Raw genomic sequence first — 7,500 nt, 5'->3', positions numbered from 1 at the left:
ACTGCAGGCGCCCACGGCCCCGACGGTTGCGGAGCCGAGCACGCCAAAGTGCGACTGTCGATCACCCCTTTGTGACACGACAATCAGTCAGTGTATAAGGTACCCGGTACTGCCAAAGTGTGCGTCTTTACTGACCTGCGCCGAGTCAGTGGTATGTGTATCCCTTTGAAAGAGTTGCTTTCGCTCAACTCTACCAAGTGTGCTACACCATCTTGTGGTTGTAGCGTGCGCGTCAGCATGTGATGCCGACGATGCGTTTGGCAACCTCACTCCCGGACTTGTTTGATCGGTAATGATCCTTCCGCAGGTTCACCTACGGAAACCTTGTTACGACTTTTACTTCCTCTAAATCATCAAGTTCGGTCAACTTCGGCCGTGCCAACTGCAGCTCACGAAGGAACCGCGGAAGGTATGCCTCCAGAGACCTCACTAAATAATCCATCGGTAGTAGCGACGGGCGGTGTGTACAAAGGGCAGGGACGTAATCAGCGCTAGCTAATGACTAGCACTTACTAGAAATTCCAGGTTCATGGGGACCGTTGCAGTCCCCAATCCCAACTAAATGAGCATTTGGGTGATTTCCCGTTCCTCTCGGAATGGGGGCGCCTATTGGCGAGAACACGCTGCTGCCCACATTGTAGCACGCGTGCAGCCCAGAACATCTAAGGGCATCACGGACCTGTTATCGCTCACTCTCACCTTGCTAAACACAAGTTGTCCCGCTAAGCAGGGCAAACTAGTGCGACGACCGCCCGCGAAGGCGCCGCCGCCCCGTAACGTCAGGTGCGCCCGGAGGCACACTGCTGACAGCGTTCTAGTTAGCTTGTTTGAGTCGCGTTCGTTATCGGAATTAACCAGACAAATCATTCCACGAACTAAGAACGGCCATGCACCACTACCCTTAAATTTGAGAAAGAGCTCTTAATCTGTCTTACCTCGATAAGTTCGGACCTGGTAAGTTTTCCCGTGTTGAGTCAAATTAAGCCGCAAGCTCCACTTCTTTTTTTTTTTTTTTTTAAATACAGTGTGTTTAGTTTTATTAATGGTAAACAAAGAAACATTAACATTAATAAACGCAAACACCGCACCAATACCGACAGCATTCCCTGCACGGGTGTGGCTGCCGGTGTTTTTGCACGTTGAGACCTACTATAATGTTAGGAGCCCGTGCTCCTCCTGATCAAACATGACTGTACAAACAAAAACATTTATTACTCATCACGACATATAAACACCTAACGCGCCTTTGCTACCAAGCCAATACTAAAAGAGACGCTTCACCAAGACAGTAAGTAAATACTAAAGCACACGCCTGCTCGAGTACGCTCTCGCTCTCGTCCACCAACGCAAGCGACCAAAGGCGTATGCTCCATCAAGCTAGCGTGTGGCTGTCTCGGCCTCCGTTATGGCGGCTTCTTCGTCGGCCGACAGCACTTCGCGATGGCGGTCGGCAACCGCATTGCGGGCATGACGTCTTTGACGTTCTCGTTCGCGCCGGTTTGCACGTCGGCGTTCAAGCTCCTCCTCCGCTGGCGGCTGCCTTCTCCGACGCAGTTGGCCCGAACGCACTGGCCGGATTGTACCGGCCCGCAATTGCCGCCGATACTCCTGCTGACGCTGGTTCCGCCTTAACCGTCGGCGAAGAATTTCTTCAGCTGATGGCGGAGCCAAGTTGCGAGCGGGTCTAGCCGGGCGTTGATTGTTGGCTGCTGCTGGTTGGTTGTTGTCTCCTCCATCGTCATCATCCATCAGCTGGCGCCTCTCCCGCTGCTCCCGACGACGTCTCCGCTGGTAAGCGTTGCGGCTGGCTCGACGGTCAGCTCGCCGTCTCACTTCCGCGTGTCGCAGTGCTTCCGTGTTAGCACCGGAAATGGCAGCATTCTCGGCCGATTGGTCATCCAGCCATCGCTGCTGTAGGAAGGTGCAAACTCGTTTTGCAGCCTGTTCCGCCTGCTGCCAGTTAGCTGGGCTTGCCAGCATCCAGCCTGCCAGCTCCTCCGGTGTTACTACTACGCCGTCGTCTTTCGTCAGGAGCTGCACCCTTATGTCCGCGAACCTCGGGCAGTGGAACATCACGTGTTCTGCTGACTCGATCACGGCTGAGTCGGTGCAGAACGGGCAAGTCGGGGCTGAGATGAACCCCATGACGTGCAGAAACTCCCGGAAGAAACCGTGTCCGGAGAGTATCTGACTCAGGTGGAATCCGATCTCTCCATGCTTCCGACCTACCCAACCGCTGATGTCTGGCAATACGCGATGTGCCCAGCGCTTGAACCTACTCGCGGTCGGATGACCGCACTCCTGATTCCAATCGCTCTGCCACTTCGCCATGGTTGCTGACCTTTCCAGCCTCTGTATGACGTCGCGGTCGATCAGCACCCCTTGCTGTAGTGCCTGTTGATGCCGCCTGTGACGCCGGGCAGCTTCCTCCACTTGCAAGCGCAGTGGTATCAGCCCAGCCAACACTACCGCTGTTCCGTAGCTGACTGTGCGAAAGGTACGCGCAACCCCCCTCGCAAGAGGCCGTTGTAGCTGCTCCAATCTCCTTCTGCACCACTGCAGCTCCACCGCTTCCGCCCAGATAGGTGCCGCGTACTTCACCACCGAGTCCGCAACTGCTGCTAGCAAGCGACGCTTCGCTACCCTCGGTCCAGCGTGGTTAGGCATCACGCTGGTGGCCAACTTCACCACACGGAGAGCCTTCGCGGTTGCCTTCTCGACGTGTGGTTTCCACGAGAGGTGGTCGTGAAGTATGACCCCGAGGTAGCGTATTGCTTGCTTTGAGCGGACTTCCACTCCGTCGATCCTTACGGGCACCTGTGGGTGGCCCCGACGCAAACTCGAGATGAGCACCACCTCGGTTTTTTCCGGGGCCAGCTGTAAACGGTGTTGCTGCATCCACGCAGAGATCATTGCTACGGCCTGCTCGGCCACTCCCGCTGCCTCCTCTGGTGTGCATCCCCTTGCCAGTACTGCCAGATCATCAGCGAAGCCGATGACCGATGCTCCGTCGGGCAGCTGCAGGCGTAACACTCCATCGTACAGGATGTTCCATAGCGTGGGGCCCAAGATGGACCCCTGCGGAACTCCTGCCGTTACCTGTCGTGTTACCGGACCGGTGTTCGTGTCGTACGTCAACACGCGGTCAGAGAAGTACTCCTGCAAGATGCTGCGCAATCTTGAGGGCACTCCTTTTTCCTGCAGCGCCTGTGAGATCGCCAGCCAGTCCGCGGAGTTGAATGCATTCCGGACGTCTAGCGCTACAACCAACAGACAGCGCTTGTCTCGCTGGTTTGTCCGTCCAAAGCTCATCGCGGATCTGGCAGCATCAATCACCAACTCCACCGCCTGAAGTGTGGATCGCCCGCATCGGAACCCGAACTGTTGCTCAGAAAGTAGCGGTCCTGATGGCACCTCGATGTGGTCGTTCAGACGATCCAGCAGAACTCGTTCAAACAGCTTCCCCGGAGTGTTGATCAGCATCACCGGCCTGACCGATGACGGTTCTCCGGGGGGTTTTCCTGGCTTGGGAATGAGAACCAGCTTGGCCGTCTTCCACTGGCGAGGAAAGTGGCCGTCGTCCAGCAGCCGCTGGAACATTCGAACGTGCGTAGCTGGGTATGCCCGCACAGCAGCAGTCAGCGCGGCATTTGGCACGCCGTCCAAACCTGGCGCCTTCCTCGGATTCAGACCCGCAACGATATTGAGCAGCTCCTGTTCGGTAATGGGTCGAATCGGTACACCGTCTGGTTCGATGTCAGGCCAGTTGACAGGGAAGTGTTCCGGGAAGAGCACATCCACAATGTGCTGCAGGTTGGCCGGATCGCGTTCTGGTGCAACGCGACTCCCTCCGAGCCGTTGCAGCAACTCCCCCGCAAGCTCCACTTCTTGTGGTGCCCTTCCGTCAATTCCTTTAAGTTTCAACTTTGCAACCATACTTCCCCCGGAACCCGATTTTGGTTTCCCGGAAGCTACTGAGAGCACCGAATGTAGTAGCGTCTCCCAATTGCTGATTGGCATCGTTTACGGTTAGAACTAGGGCGGTATCTAATCGCCTTCGATCCTCTAACTTTCGTTCTTGATTAATGAAAGCATCCATGGCAAACGCTTTCGCTTCAGTTGGTCCTACGACGGTCTACGAATTTCACCTCTCGCGCCGTAATACCAATGCCCCCAACTACTTCTGTTAATCATTACCTCTGGGTCTATACAAAACCAACCAAAAGACTCAGACCGAGGTCATGTTCCATTATTCCATGCAAGATTATTCTCGGCCAACGCCAACCCTGGGCGGGTGTGGACGCTTTTGTACTAGCCTGCTTGAAGCACTCTAATTTGTTCAAGGTAAATGGGAGCTGCCCGGGCACCACGCACCGGCTCGGGACGTGCCCGACCGATCACGAGGTTGACGCCCAGGCACACCATTGTGAGTCGCAGCCGCGAGCTCGCGCACGAACGTATCCGGCGTGTGCCGGGCGCCCGCGGCGGTCGCGTGTCTGGACGGGGAATCAACTTCGAACGTTTTAACCGCAACAACTTTAATATACGCTAGTGGAGCTGGAATTACCGCGGCTGCTGGCACCAGACTTGCCCTCCACTTGATCCTTATTGAAGGATTTATGCTCAATTCATTCCAATTATGGACCATCGTTAGAGAGGTCCATATTGTTATTTCTCGTCACTACCTCCCCGTGCCGGGATTGGGTAATTTACGCGCCTGCTGCCTTCCTTGGATGTGGTAGCCATTTCTCAGGCTCCCTCTCCGGAATCGAACCCTGATTCCCCGTTACCCGTCGCAACCATGGTAGTCCTCTACACTACCATCAATAGTTGATAGGGCAGACATTTGCAAGATCTGTCGTCGGTCAAGCGACCATACGATCGGCATCCTTATCCAGACTTCAACTCAAGCCGCCCGGAGGCGATTGGTTTTACTAATAAGTGCACCAGTTCCACCGCCCGCAAGCGGACAGCGGTCCCGGCATGTTGCATGTATTAGCTCTGGCTTTTCCACAGTTATCCAAGTAACTGATGGGTGGATGATCTTGTGAATTATGGCTGTTGTACTGAGCCTTATGCGGTTTCACATTCATTTATGTTTGTACTTAGACATGCATGGCTTAACCTTTGAGACAAGCGTATATTACTGGTAGGATCAACCAGAATTCGTCTTCGTCAATTGCTTGTTCGATATTTTTTGTCTACCAGGGCACCAGTCCCCGCAGACTCTCTTTCTACGTTCATCAGGTGACACAATCTTTGTTGTGACCACTCTCATTGACCTGCGGCAGTACACCGACTCCACAGCGCCAATAACCACACGAGCAAAGGTTGTTCAGGAGGATGTCAGATTATCGATGTACATCGTACACCAACATTTGACGTACCGAGGCATTACACCCCGCACGCCCCCAACAGGACCAATCAAGGCTCGCATACGACCTGCGACTTACTGCGGCTCCCTGAAGGTCCCCGTAGGACGACCATCACCAGTTAAGGTGTAGTTGACTTGTCAGGGCACGGTAGTCCCCACAAGTCCCCGATTATTCGTGGATATCGTCCTACGATTGTTTCTGACTCCTTTTGCTCCCCGCAGGTCCCCGTAGGACGACCATCACCAGTTAAGGTGTAGTTGACTTGTCAGGGCACGGTAGTCCCCACAAGTCCCCGATTATTCGTGGATATCGTCCTACGAGTTTTTGTGACCCTTGGGTTCCCGGCAGGTCCCCGTAGGACAACCATCACCAGTTAAGGTGTAGTTGACTTGTCAGGGCACGGTGGTCCCCACAAGTCCCCGATTATTCGGAGATATTGTCCTACGAGTTTTAGTGACCCTTTTGTTCCCCGCAGGTCCCCGTAGGACGACCATCACCAGTTAAGGTGTAGTTGACTTGTCAGGGCACGGTAGTCCCCACAAGTCCCCGATTATTCGTGGATATCGTCCTACGAGTTTTTGTGACCCTTGGGTTCCCGAACTTTGCTACGATGGTTCTGCCTCCAGAGGAGACTTATGAACACTTCGTATCATTTCTTACACCGAACCATGGGATCGCGAGATTGCTCCCGGATCCCTAATCACCTTACATTTTCGTTTCGTTTCCGTACACTACGATGAGCTAATTCAATTTGTTTGTTCGTCTGGCGAACGTTTTATTGCGGAATTACCGCGGTACTTCCAGCCGGGTATGGCTGCCGTACGACCTACAGGATAGATCATCGAACCACTTTTCGTGCATATTGTCCGTCGAGGGTATCACCTCGATACCCCCAACAGACCTTTGGACACTTCCTCACTACTCCTTGGAGCAGCAATCAGGGAACCATATAGTAGGAACAGCCGAATATGGAACTCTTTTCGTACTTTGGACACCTCCTATAACTTGTATGGCGACTTCGGGGACCTTCATTTCGTTCTCAGTTGGTACCCCTATTTCGGTCTTTGGACACCTCGTCTTACCCGTATAACTCACTTTAGGTCCACTTATTTGCCTGATATCTCATCGTGAACCCGTTTTTCGTACACCGTACACACCTAGGAACACCACATATGCGTTTCCCTTTCGATCGTGAAGTTTTCAAATTTTTCGATTTTTGGTCCTAGAAATTCATGAACGGTGGGAGACCAAAATTTTTCATAAAAAAAAAATTTTCACCGTTTGACCATAAAAACCTTCTTTTCGTACATACCCCATCATTTCTTCACGTTTTAGGCCATTTCTGAAATTTTCGCTTCGATAGTGTGTCCCCTATAATACAAAATGAACATTTTGCATCTCCCACAAGTGGCCATTTTTTTCCGCCACTGAAGAACACGACCTCGGGAACTCGGACCTAGGACGTGGCCATGTAAGTCATAGGCCACCCCAACTTTTGCAAAATACTGTTTCTTTTCACTTTTCATGATCTAAGGCGCGTTCCGACGGCGTTTTGAACAAATTTATGAGAAAAAAAATTTTGACCCTCGGACCAAAATTTTTTCGTTCGGGGCCCCATGGCCTATGGCCAGTATGGGAACTCGGGATGCCGATATGACAAAATTTGTCAAAAAATCACTAAAAAGTCGCTATGGCCCATTATTTAGAGCTTGTTGAGACCTTTCTAAAACACCTTGGTTGACCCCTGTCCGATACGTAGTTTTCGAGATATTCGAGAAAATGTGATTTTTTGGGACTTAGAAAATTTTTGACCCGTACCCTAAGAAAAAGTGATTTTTTCATAGGACAATTTTTTCTTCGCAAATACTGTTTGGTTTCACTTTTCATTATTAGAAACGCGTTCCGAAGCCATTTTCATCAAAATCTCGTGAAAAAAAATTTCACCCCCGGACCAAAAGTTGGCCGTTCGGTGCCCTATGGCCTATGGCCAGTATGGGAACCAAGGATGCCGATATGCGAAAAAGTGTCAAAAAATCACTTGAAAGTCGCTATGGCTCATTAAATAGAGCTTGTAAAGACCTTTCTAAAACACCTTGGTTGACCCCTGTCCGATAAGTAGTTTTCG

Source organism: Anopheles stephensi, unplaced genomic scaffold, assembly GCF_013141755.1.
Source record: "Anopheles stephensi strain Indian unplaced genomic scaffold, UCI_ANSTEP_V1.0 ucontig150, whole genome shotgun sequence".
Lineage (NCBI taxonomy): Eukaryota > Metazoa > Arthropoda > Insecta > Diptera > Culicidae > Anopheles > Anopheles stephensi.
The sequence above is the reverse complement of the archived record's forward strand: the minus strand, read 5'-3'. Positions refer to the sequence as shown.